General features: G+C 39.9%; 1 protein-coding gene across 3 annotated transcripts in view; it reads right to left on the bottom strand.

The window, feature by feature from the left end:
• SETD3 (SET domain containing 3, actin histidine methyltransferase) overlaps positions 1 to 13,692 on the bottom strand; it is a 63,785-nt gene that overhangs the window by 49,094 nt on the left and 999 nt on the right. The window contains exon 2 of one of the 3 annotated variants that reach the window (XM_055716820.1): positions 13,510 to 13,641. The exons of the other annotated variants lie outside the window; for them this stretch is intronic. The gene's annotated coding sequence lies outside the window, so the exon portion shown is untranslated. The remainder of the gene's footprint in view (positions 1 to 13,509; positions 13,642 to 13,692) is intronic. 3 annotated transcript variants of the gene reach the window in all.

Below are 13,692 nucleotides of genomic sequence, written 5' to 3'. Positions count from 1 at the left end.
CATCCAGCTTCTTGTAGCCCAAGCTGCAATGCAGTAAACTTCCCTTCTTCACGATGTTGTGAAGTTACCCAAATCAGCTTCTCCAAATTTCAGGTTTATTTTCCTTTCAAAGACCTGATTTAGCCACATGACCCATTTGTAATGGGACTTTGCACATTTCCTCTCTCAGATAAAGCAAAGGCAATAAGCTGTCCCTACCACTTAACAGTAACAGTCTTCTTGAGACAATCTCTCTGCAAGCTTCATGTTTTTTGATTCAGGTATCTCCTTTCCACACCTTTTCTGCTCTTTCACAATCAGTTAGCAGATGGACTTTATTCCCTTTAGGAGAGAAAATTACGTTTTACCTCTGTCTCCACTCTATGGGCTATTTGTTTCTCCCAAACATGTATTTTCTTCAAGAAACCTACCAAGCCAGTGGTTGTTAAGCTTCACTGTATTAACTGATTAAGAATAAATTCTTAAACACTGAACAGGTAAAAACAACGAAAGGAATTTTAAAAAAAAAAAAAAAGGACCAAACCAGAAAATGCCTCTCAGGTTTTCACTAATGAAAAGAACTTACTGGCAAAAAGAAAAGTCATTAGAAATACATACTTATATTCTCGATGCTTACAAATGAATGCTTTATTTCTCTTCCTACAGGATAGGTTGGAGTAGAGTTACAGTATATGCATTTGCCATTACTTTAGAAGCAGTTAGTGTCAACCAAGTACATCAAAAACCATTGTGAGATAACATTTTTGCTTTTGTACTTATTCAGAAAAATTCAGTTCATGCAAAGCATCTGTTTTTCAAGATCCTGCTTTTACTTAATTCTACAGCTGGGCTGTTTACTAAGGCATAAGGCAGTTGCATGATTGACTTGTGTTTCAATAAACCCAGATGCAAAATACATTTTTGATTGTGAGAACATTTCTTACATATTTTATGCTGGAAGAGCTGTTTGCTATGACTGTGTAATCCCAAAAGCAACCCCCTCAATATATATAAGAAACTTCAAAAAAGTTTAGTCCACAAAAGGAATGAGATTAGTTGTTGTCAAGAGCTATCCTCCCAATGTAGCTCTTGGGACCTTCTACCTCTGTCTCCACTCTATGGGCTATTTGCTTCTCCCAAACATGTATTTTCTTCAAGAAACCTACCAAGCCAGTGGTTGTAAGCTTCACTGTTCCTTGCAATAGGCACAGTATCATATCAAAAGTACAATCACTTAAAATTAACTGATTAAGAATAAATTCGTAATTAAGAAAATTAAGAAAATTTTCCCAAACAGTAAAACCATAAATACAGAAATGTTAATACTGCCCCAAATCTTTACTAGCCAGTATGTCGTAGCTATGCAAGACTTACCATTAAAAGAGTTACTTTGGTTTTAACTTTTATCCTGTACACATACATCAGAAAATAACACACTATACAACACTTCATTTCAAATGTTCACATGCTAAGACATGAACTAGTATGTGTTGCCTTTACCTGTGCTTAAACTGATTTGTAAAGATCCAAAAACTCCTTAAATTTCCAAAATACTCCTGTGATGGCTTAACACAACTCCTTCTACTTCCTGTTGCAATGTGCCAATGCTCAAAATCACTTTAGTGCATCATTTCAGACAGTGATGTCTTGAACCATGCTAGCATGCTCACAGTTTACTTACTTCACAGGATAAACACAGAAAAGTCACTAAAACTACTTTATGTAAACCTTAATATCAACCATGAACTATGCAATCAAGAACTAGGTTTTGCTTACAGACAGTAAGAAAATCAGTCACTGCTGATGACTATGAAGGCATGAGAAAGAGTTAAAATTCAGCACTAACAGTATAGCACTCATTGCTGTAAAGTGAATAACTAAGAGCAGAAGTTTAGGCCCCATTCAAGACAGCTGACATACTTGGAAATTTTGACAAAGCCTTGCATGCAATTAAAAACTTTTGGATGACAGTACCTAAGCACACATCATTTCAATGGAAATTGCTTTTTTAACCCAAAATGTACATTTCACATTGGTCAGCCCCCACTATCTTAGACACTAAGAATCATAATAATTTTAATCACCAAAAAAAGAGGCAGCACCTCTTCAAAGGGGTGAAAGAACTTCCAACAATAAGTTAACCCATTCCTCCATGTATTACTAGAGGGGAAGAAAAAAAAAGTATGTGGCATCAGATACGTATTTTGTATGTAAGTTCTCTAGGATGCACAGAAAAGATTGGATGCATATTGGATATATATCACTATATACTACTGCATCTACTTCACATAACAGCTAAAGCAGCAGAAACTGACCCCGGCTGAAGAGCAAAAAAAATATTCTTGGGTATCACTGCATAGTTTTGTTTTGTTTTTTTAAGTCCTTTTTTAATTGCATTGTAGTCAATGGCATAAATAATACAAAACTAGGCAATAACATATATTCCAATTAACTGGACCATCTCCAAGGAAGGGATTTAAAGCTGAAGATGCTTAATGCCAAGGCCTACTGTTTAATTGCAACAATAATTCCAACTAAGTGGCATGCCCTCAAGCAACCTAATAGCAATTGGGCTCACAATTGTTTCTACGCACTGAAAAAATTTCCGAACAGTTCTGTTTATTTTTTGTCTTAACACTTGCCTACCCTCTGCTTTCTACATATACTGCAACTCCAATATGACTTACTGTTGCATGCTAGGCTGCTCCTTTCCAGTCAGGTAATTACATAGGCCCATCATACTGACAACCCACACCTCCAACCATGGCACAGGCAGCAGATCCTATAAAGGTGATTGCCACAGTCCCTGGGTCCTTCTAATGTAACTAATCCACGCGCTGAAGTTTCTCCTCCAAGCAGCTAGGTGATACAGATGTAACTGTACATCAGATAAACCACCTCCTTTTCACTCAAAAGGACTTCCTACCAACACTGTCTTTGCAATACTTACATGAAGTGACAAAAAAGATCTTGCAAATCTCTCTAATGAAAAGGAGGAAGGAAAGATGACATCCACAGCAGTAAACAAGTTCCTACAAGCTTTGAGACCTGTTGTGTGCTATGTGGCAGCATATGTGATTCTTGCCCTCAAAATGAGTTTCATTATATATTCATGTCTTGTAACAACTTAAATTGGTTGAATGTTTCAACACCACTGCTGGAACCAAAAAAAACCACTTAAGGACCTATATTTGGACACTGGATTGACACTACCCAGCATGCACAATTAAATTGTGCTTGAAGTTATAAATATCTGAATTCAGCTACAGTTTTGTGTTGTTTCCTGGAATACCCTGTCCTTACAGAAGAGAATCTAAGCAGTTTTAAAATAACTGCTGTATTTTTCTCTAGCTAAGAGAAAAGCACAGCTGTTCCATCAAGCTTCTGCCCACAGCAGATTAACTCCCTAAACGTACACACAGAGATGGTGCTGCTGGCACTTCACCCTGACCAGCAGTGCTTAGGATCACTATCAGACCACAGTGAACAAAACACACCCGAATGGTACCCAAAGTGTCTATTTAATGCCAAGGATTTCCAGACTGCAGCTTGGACCCACCGTAAGAACTAATGCGAACAAGGAAAAGATAACAGTATGGAGAACTCCAGTGGGTATTTGTGTGCCTTTTCTTAACCTTTCTAGGATACGTGACAATATCTATGCCAGTTAAGGTGCTTGCTGCTAAATCATGCGCCTTGTCCAATTCTCAAAGACACCAGGCAGCCCATGTTGAAAGAAGATTGAGTTCATGGTAGTAGGGAGGAAAAAAGAAGCTTGGAGTGGCACTCCACCTCCATGAGTGTGCGCTGCACTTTTTCAGAACCACACTGTGCACCCAGAGCAGGAAGGTCCACTGTGATACCAGCTAGCTGTACATATGTGTATCTTTCTATATATAAATATCTGTCACTGATCATTCTTGGAAATAACTAATCAGCATTACAATAATTCATTCCATATGTACCCACATGAAGTCTGAGGAAAATTGAGCTCTTTGTTACAGGGTAAGGTCATACAATGATTGCCAACGTACAAACTGTAGCAACGCACAGATTTACTGCAATGCCATAATAAAAACACCTCCAGAGTATTTCTTAATAGCTCAAAGAAAACACTTTCCCAATAAAATTATTACACACCCCACCTGCCCTATAGCAGGTGCTAAAGATTAGGGGCTATTTTTGCAGAGGAACCCTCACTGAAAGGATCAGAGCCCTCAAGCCCAGTTACAATTACACTTCAAGATGCTGTAATTTTAGTGTCCCTGGAAAACACCCATGGCACTCAGTGTTTCTAAATCCCAAAAGAATCCTATTTTGACAGTTTAGAGAAGAACTTCTGGCAATATTTAAGTGCTATGCATGTTGTAAAAAAAAAATATTTAAGATGCTTCTGCTGTGAATGCCTAACAAGTGATGTAATTGAGGGCTTAACAACAGTTGGAAAGCCTTCCAAACCCACTTGCCTTAAGCTCACTCCATATCTAGTGGTTAAAATGGCGAGTATTCTAGAAAGTGTGACTAGAAGTTTCAGATTATGTAGTGGCAGTTTTCTGATCTTTTTATTCTAGACCCTGAAAGTGAAGGAGCAAGTTCCTCCAAGCCCCTCTTTATCTTCTGGTGTTCAGTTGGCAACGTGAGCTCTTGGTCTCCCCCATGTTTACTCAAACTAGTAACACTGCAGTGGTTTGAAAAAAGAAAGCTTTTAACACTGGCGTTTACTGGGCTCTCAGGAACAAGAAAGATGCAGCAATACTGTTACTTGCCTTCACCCCTGAGCTTTCAGATGTCTGATAAAGTAATAACCAAAATGTATACAGACCACAACACACTGTAAACTGCCATCAGCTTCTCAGAATTTTAATCCTCACAATTCAGAAGAACTATGGTAGAACTTCTTGGTAGCGCCTTTTTTTTTTTTTTGTATGTTTGGGTGTCAAAACAGACCAAAGCAGAAATATTCTCGACATTTATTTTAGCACACACGTTACAGAGTAAATGCATTGCCCCCTGCAGTCCCAGAACCCATCCAGGAAGGCCAAACAAACCACTTTCTAAACAAAGCCCTCCTCCTCTGTATTAACGGAGAAAGATTGAATAGCATCTTTCCACAAGATAACTGCCTCAAGTATACTAACGCACTGTTAACATGCCTGCTGAAAACCAATTTTACTGCCCTGCCTTATTCTGATACAAACAACTAGCCATGTCACCAAGCTATTCCTTCAAGCCCCAGGCAGACCATACACCGAAACTCCAGAGTAGGGCTGACCAGACTACTCATGCAGTATTCCAAAGGGTTCAGATAAGGAGCTGCAACCATTTCGGTAGACCCTGCTACAAACCCCTATAAGCCTGGGTTCACTTACCTCTGACCTCTCCAAAGTGAGACTTCAATGTTCTTAATTTTTAACTACCTGCATTCCTGTTTTCCTGAGGCTATCTCATTCCTGCACAGCCAGCACAGATAATCCACTTGCTTCAGATTCCAGTAGTTTGTACTTTCAACAGTCCCAGGCCTTTGAAGACCTAGCACCTTCCCATCTCATCTCAGACCTTCATGGCTTTCTGTGCCATAGCGAGGAGCCACAGCTCAAGAAGCAGCCTCAAGGCTGCTGCCACAGCTGGAGCCCTGTCTCCTTCACCAGGAACACTGCTATTTCTTCTGCAGTAAAGGACCATGAACTGGACATTGCATTAACCAGCAAGCCACATCTGCAACACTTGCAAGATGAAATTTATATCTATCAGTCCAGAATGAAAATTTGTTCCTACCTAATATCTCAAGAGCAAGGGAAAAAGCAGCAGCATGACTCCTGACAAGACTGGCTGTTAATGTTAATATTCTGTTCCCCAGTTCTTGTAGCTGAGCTTCTTGCTTCCACAAATAGAACCACTATCTACCAGTCTGGCAAATTTCTAGATAGAGAGGTGACTTCCACTCAGGCCAAGCAATTCTTCCTTAGAGAGCACAACGGACAGAAGCAAATACAAACACAGTGACTGTTACAATAGAGAAGCTGCTCCTGATGCCTTGTTGCAGGTGATACTGGTAAATCTCTATCCACCAGAGAAAAGTGCATTCTGGGAGCAACAGTACTTTCTGAAACTAGACTGCTCACATCCTATGCCTTAGGCCACTGTGTCACATACTGTCAGGGTAGAAGTCTGCAGAGATGTGCTCAAACCAGCTTTTTGTTATTAACCTGATCTGGCATTTCTGAGAGTTTTCTGGAAAAGATAAAATTTGTATCTTTACAGAAGGTAAAATGTTCCTCAGAGCTGCACAGAATTTTTCTTTCTTTGAGTACAACAGTAAAACAAATAAAAGCTGCATCACTATGATAACTTCCAACCTGCCAAGTAGTTATACACTGTACCTTTAAGACTACAACCACTGTTTACTAGAGTTTGCAAAGTTCTTGGCTGTTCAGTTCATAACTTCGCACTATACCTCCAAACCACTTGCAGAGACCAACTTCGAGACTCCACAAAATAAAACAAGTACTTACTGCATTAGGCTATCATTTCATTTTAGACTTCTAAATGCCCAAACTCAAAAGTGCAATGGGACAGTATTTTTATATTCAGGCATGGATTCAAAGATTTAATAAGCCAGCGAAACAGGTTGTACAAGCCAGACATCCTACAGTGACAGAAGGAAATCACAACAGTATCTGTCATTGCTGTGAAAGCAGGAATGCTATTTTTTAATCGAGCATTAAGAAATGCAAAAATTGTCATTTCATGAACCCTTATAGAGCTTACTATTATTCCCAAGCATCAGTTGGGAACAAAGTCAGAAATAACTGCTTGAATGCTGACTTTCAGAAAAAGGGGCAGAGAACAGATACCAATCTGAATCTGACAACCACATGAAAACCTAACAGTCATTTTCTGCAACTCTAAGCTTTACAGTTATATCAGTGTCTTCACTGTACCAGCACACAAAGCCTCTCAAATTGGTCTGACAACATCCATTTTACTTGCTCCTGACTGACAGAATCAGGTGCAGCACAGTCCAGAGGGAATGGATGCTTCTCTATTTTAAGGAGAGTTAATACATTAATATGCTATCAATGCAACTCTGTTTAGCAAAGTGGAAGATTAAACACTGTAGATGGTTATCCAAAGTAGACAGCCATTTTTCTTTTTTTACCAGCCAACCTTTGCTACTTTCTGCAAGTCAAAAAATACTATTCCAGCATGCAAGTTCCTCAAGGAAAGGAATTCATCCATACACAGCTCAGCTTCCTGCTGAGACCCCCTTTATTTGGGGAAGGCATAGTCCAAAGAAAAGATTATTCAGTTGCAAGATCACACACACTTAACATGAGAACCTCCAAACACTGAGACATACCAGGAATATCCAAACCCAGGCAGTATTACCCTTCACAGTGAGCAGTAGTAGCTATAAATGTGCTGCTGGCTTACAGAGGTTAGTGATGGAGCACCACAAAAAGACTTGTTGAAATGTATTAGTCTCATGAAATTCCTGAAATCTAGCAGTTCTAGTCATGCCACCTGGAAGCTCAGACACCACCCAGATGCCACAGCCTGCATAAGGCAATGGAGTATTGACCCAGAAGGTTGTGAGCCTATTTTGAAAAGTCAGGCTTGTTTTTGTAGAAACCTAAAAACTGGACAAATGGGTCAGAGGTTTTCAGATACACACTGGTAGCTATTTCCTAGTAACATGTTCAACAGGAAACACCCTATGCAGATGCATTAAAGAAATGCTTTTGTATCAAGGGTTCAATCAGTAGAACTGAATAAATTAACCTGCAAATAGGTACAGGGTATTTCCAGCAAACATTAGAAGATCTGAACATTGTTATTGTTAGTTTTGAAGAATTAAGACAACCAACTTTGTGAACATTGATATCAACCTCTATTCTGTTCCATCAATAGTCAATGGAAGAGTATATTGGTGACAATTCATTGATACATCCCAGTTAAAGTCTGGAAAAGCTATTTTAAAACCAGAGTAAGTGTAGTTGACTATCAAAGCAGTAAAACACAACTGTTTTCTGACAAAATTCAAACAAAGAAACAGAAGATGGGGAAGCAGGGCCAGGGGACCGAGGAGGAAGTGAGACACTGAGCATGCAGGGATGGGGTCAGGAAAGTCAAAGCCCATCTGGAACTGAATTTGGCAAGGCACATGAAGTACAGAAAGACAGTAAGAATGGCTTCTACAGGTGCATCAGGAACTAAGGCAAGAGAAGACTAAGGCAAGGTGTGAGCCTGCTGCTGAATGGAGGCAGAGGACCTGGCAACAAAGGACACAGAAAAGACTTCAGTACTTTGTGCCTTCTTCACTGATAAGATCTGCCTTTACGAACCCCAGGTCCGGAGACATGGTGTAAGGAAGACTTACTCTCTGTGCAAGTGGATCAGGAAAAGAAGCATTTAAACAAACTTAAACCCCCCATGTACCTATCTATCTCACAGAATCTCACATTGAAAGGGACCACTGGAGGCTGACTCGTTCAATGCCCCTGCTCAAGCATTGCCGCCTAGAGTCAGCTGCCCAGAACCATGTTCAGATGGCTCTTGAACGTTTCAAAGAATGAAGGCTCAGTCACCAGCCAGTGCTCAGTCACCCTCACAGCAAAAAAGTGTTTCCAGATATTCAGAGGGAAGGTCCTCTGTTTCAGTTTGTGTCCATGGCCTCTTGTCCTGTCACTGGGCACCACTGAGAAGAGCCTGGCTCTGTCTTCTTTGCACACTCCCTTCAGGTATTTATACACAGTGAGGAGATCCTGCTGAGTCCTCTTTTTCTCTAGGCTGACCAGGCCCAGCTCTCTCAGCCTTTCTCCATATGAGGAAAGTCCCTTAATCATCTTAGTGGCTCTCCACCGGACTCTCCAGTAGCTCCATCTCTCTCTTGTATTGGAGCACCCAGAACTAGACACAGTACTCCAGGTGTGGCCTCACCAGTGCTGAGTGGAGGGAAGCAGTTGAAGCAAGTGAACTTGGAAGCCGTTCCCAAATATATGAAGGGCAAGTGATTGGGAATAGTCAGCATGGATTTATGAAGGGGAAGTCATGCCTGACCAACCTTGTAACCTTGATGGGAGAACAGTGGATGCTGTTAATCTCTATGTTAACAAGGCTTTTGACACTGTCTACCAGCACATCCTCATAGACAAGCTGATGAAGTACGAACTAAGTAAGTGGGCAGTGAGGTGGCCTGAAAACTGGCTGCACTGCTGCGTTCAAGAGGTTGGGATGAATGGCATGAAGTACAGCTGGAGGCCAGTCACAGTGGCATACCCCATCCCAGGGATGAATACTAGGACCAACACTGTACACCATCCTCATTGATGACTTGGACAATGGGTTAGAATATACACACAGATTCACAAATTATATAGTTGCAGTCACTAAGACACCGTTCACTTGCTTTACTTAGAAGCAAATCTGCAGAACTAGATCTTTTAAGTCATCCTTGTCAGAAATATTTCAATACAAAAGCTCTTAAACCCAAAAGCTCCTTCTCCCAGCACCTGAAGTTATTATATGACTACATCTATAAACTCTGCCATCAAGTAAAGATAGCCAAGTGGCTCCAAGAATGGCCACAAAGACAATTAATCCAACCCCCCCAGAAGGCCTGGTAGGGGCAGGAAACACCCTGCACTTCATGCTTGCTTGCCACCTTCCCCTCCCTGCAAAGTAACTCACGTTCCCTTAAATTATCATCAGAATGGGCACACTGAGCAAGACCCAGCATATGGGAGATATTGGACTGTCAACACAGGTTACATGGAAGTGGAAACCCACGCATCACATCCTCTTCCTACTTCACTAAAACAATACTACATGAAAACTTCGGGCACTGGTGCTATAAAGCATTAAAAACAAAGGAAGATTCTGTGTTTCTGCTAACTACTTGCTAAGAAATACAAGCAGCATTCTCAAGGTAACAGAGTTTTACTAAGCACTGCATAATTCCATTACTGTGTATCATATCCTAAAATATATGCAAATATATAAAACACAAAACCTAACAATTGATCCACATGGAAAAGGTTAGAATCGGACTGTAACAGAGTAGCCCCAGAGATGGACTCGCCTCCATTCAGTGCAGGCTGCTCAGACTCTTGAAAGAAATCAGTGAAAAGCAACATATTAAAACTGAGTCCATCTTCAGCTACAAAAAAAATATTTTGGCCTACATTAAAATACTGGCTGAAAACCGCACTACTGCTCAGGCACTTTCAGGACAGGTCAGTCGATTCTTCCAGAGATACTGGGAAGACATCCAAGAATAAAAGAAAACAGGAAGTAGATACTAATCTGTTACCCTGATACATAACAGCCTTTAACTTTGGGCTCAAAAAGTCCTTGTGAAACGTAAAAGAATTCTCTCAAATTAGAAGTTATATCCTATTTTGACTCTTAATAGGATATTAGCAACTACAGTCTCAGAAACATGCCTTTTGCTTTATATCTGCCTTATGTATTGGATGTGGCCAGCTTCGGAGCATGTAAACACCTGTTCACATGTACTCACTAGAGATAATACTGATCTTAAGCACAGTCATTCACATCTCAGCATGCTTCAGTCCAGGCTAGAAAGACAGGTGGAATCCTCCTGGCAACTGACAGATCTGCTTCTCTAGCCTGGTAACAGATCCCAGAACTGAAATGCAAGACTTCAGCACTAATTCTCCCTCGTTTCAAACAAATAAAAAGTATATAGTAGGCTTGCTGAACAGTATGGGACGTGGTAAAGGACAGCGAGGGATAGATGGAGCAACTGGAATAGTCATTTGGTGGAAGAGATGCAGGCGAGAGCTGATGTAGGGCAGAGTAGCTAAAAACAGAAAAAGGGAGCAAAGAAGGTTACAGCAGAGGAAGTACAAGAGCAGGAATGCAATGTTAGAACACTTTTGGGCACTGAACTTGCCTTTTAATTACTACAGAAACAAGCCTCTTCAAAGTGTAGCTCCAAACACAAGACTAAGGCCAGACAACATTAATGAGGCATTTTTGTGGAACAGCGAAGAACTCCTACTGTACTTTATTAGGATTTCAGAGGTCCTTTCTCATACTTGACACTTATTAGCCTTGGTTAAAACATTATTAGACACCTAAAACCAGGCCTAGGTAGTTGAAGTGTCTCTAATAAGTTAGTGGCAACCAGGCCTAGGTAGTTGAAGTGTCTCTAATAAGTTAGTGGCAAAGCATGGCCAGAATTTAATAATCCCCTATTTGCTATAAAAAGCTGTACAATCACAGAGGTTCATCAATGTTAGCACAAGTCTAAATCACCTGGAAAAGAGGAAAATTAAACCACTACTGCAAACACCTACGCTGCAAAGAAAACTTTATTAAGCCTATGTTGGTTTCAGGTTAAGGAAAGAATTACAGTATATAAATATTACTGTGATACTGGGAAGAAGCCACTCTACAGAATAATATCAAAAGAGGTTACTAAAATCAGCTGAATGTTTATTTGATGCACTTACAAAAAACACCAAATCCAACAAATTTAGCTAATTGCTGGGAAGCAAGCTGCAAAAGACATTTAGTCTAATAATTAGAATCAAAGAGAAGACATCCTGACAATATTCTGACTTGGTACTTATTCCTAATCTACTAAAAAAAAAAAAGTATCTTGAGCATCCGATCAGTCTGACATTCTCCCCCCAGCCATGACCCACTCTTGAATCTAGTTAGATGCTAAATACAAGACTGACTCCTAAATTAAATATCAACTTCTGGTAAGAAATTATTAATTTGAAGGTAACAAAATGCTAAAGGGCAAAATAAAATGGCTATATCCAAGACAACATTCTAAAAAAAAGTATGTATTTCATAATTTCATAATTACTATCACTTATCAGCTTTCTACTTCTGAACTATTATATTAATCACTATAGGACTGCCCCTATCTCCCCCCACCTTCTATTAAAGTTCTCTTAGGCAGGAGTGCTTCTTAATATAAACACCTCAATCATCTTCTAGGGAAGCTAGCTTACTAACTGCCCCACAGGAAACAACTAAAGCTCGCTCTTAGTGATTAACAACTCCCTTGCCTCTCTTGAACCAGCTCCTCTGACACTATTTGACCAGAAAAAATAATAATATTTACTCTTTGCAGAAAAGAAGCTATTCAACTCTACCACTTTACCAATCTACTTTTGTAATTTCATTTCTTTGCTTGAGTTTAGGTACTCCTGAAGACTCCCAGATTTTTTTTCCAAATTCTCTTCAAAAGAATTAGTGAAAAAATAACTAATGTACTGTTTTTATTTTCATGTTTCTAAACATTTTTAATTTCGAAAATATTAACCTCACTTTATAAAAGTCTAACTTCTAATTCAGAATGAAGCAAGTCACCCTGACTTCAGTTATCAGCATGGATAGACCTAATAGAACAGCCCTGGCCTCCAAAAACACTTGATGCTTAAGCTATGGGCATTGTGATGTGTCCTTTAACAAGCACTGAGCACTCTGACATTCTGGCAGTAAGATCACTCACACTCCCAATACTCTCAAGCTACCTCTTTCTTTCAAAGAGCAACCACTAGAACCCTCATTTGCTGAAAATTACCCAGTGCATCAGTTTAACTGTATAATCAGCACCACTACCACAAAGTATGTAATACTTTAGATACAGAGGACATGTCTAAGCTCAATATATTTATTACAATAAAAATATCATCAAGATCTATGCTTTTCCATTCAGCCAGGCATAATATGCCTTATTTTTAAAGTATGTACCACACTGAATTGGAAGTCTATTTCAAGACTTAGCTGACTTCAACTACACATCAGGCCATCTCTAACTGGGAACAGTAACATAGATACAAACGATTTCAGGGTTTGTGGCATTTCTTTCCCCAACACTCTAAATTTATTTCTAGGCACACCACGCCAAGGATGTATTTTCAACTGTACTTCAACATATACTTCAATCCAGCTTGCTAAGCTTAACTGAAAGTTCTATTAAACCGCAAGCTAGCATGCTTGAATCTCTACCATATTAAATTACTTAACTGAGCGAAAATATCAGGGAACACCCCCACCTTTGTCCCTATCACGCCTTTGCCCCCCCCGAGAACTTGTACTCTGCCTTATCCTTTCATACTAGGAATCAGATACTGGACATGCAGAATGCTACAGTAGTTTAGTCACCTACAAAATACTATGGTTATAGTTACCAACTCAAACCAACTGAAAGCAGAAAACACCTGCCAGACATTAAGGTAACTTTGTAGCAATTTTCACAAAACAAAGCTATCACTCGAAGAGACAGGCGTTTACTGCTCAAAGGCAATTTGCTTTCAGCTTTAGCTCCCGATCACACTTATGTTCCAAGGATGAGTCCATCCAAAAGAGCAGACACAAAGCTTGGGAAAAGAGCAGCCTTGAACTTAGCTGCAAGCGACAACTTCCAAAAGGAAGAACTGAGCTTGTCCCAACAGCTAAATATTGCCTTCGGGTAAAAACCTAAATGCCAGTTTAATTCAAAATTTAGGAAGTTGCTAAGAATTAAAGACAAACGTAACGCACCGCCTCTGCTTAAGCAAGTCTAAGCAAGTGCTGCCGGGTAAGAAGGAAGGGCTCACAAGAAGTTCCGTCTCGGCAGCTGCTGTAGTAGCAGTGGGAGGCTGAAACACCTAGGCTGTTTCAGGAGTAACACCCCTGCAGATAAACAGTTTAAATTATTTATTCTCATTTTAAACGCCACTTTTT

Source organism: Falco cherrug, chromosome 7 (genome assembly GCF_023634085.1).
Source record: "Falco cherrug isolate bFalChe1 chromosome 7, bFalChe1.pri, whole genome shotgun sequence".
Classification (NCBI taxonomy): domain Eukaryota; kingdom Metazoa; phylum Chordata; class Aves; order Falconiformes; family Falconidae; genus Falco; species Falco cherrug.
The sequence above is the reverse complement of the archived record's forward strand: the minus strand, read 5'-3'. Positions and strand labels throughout refer to the sequence as shown.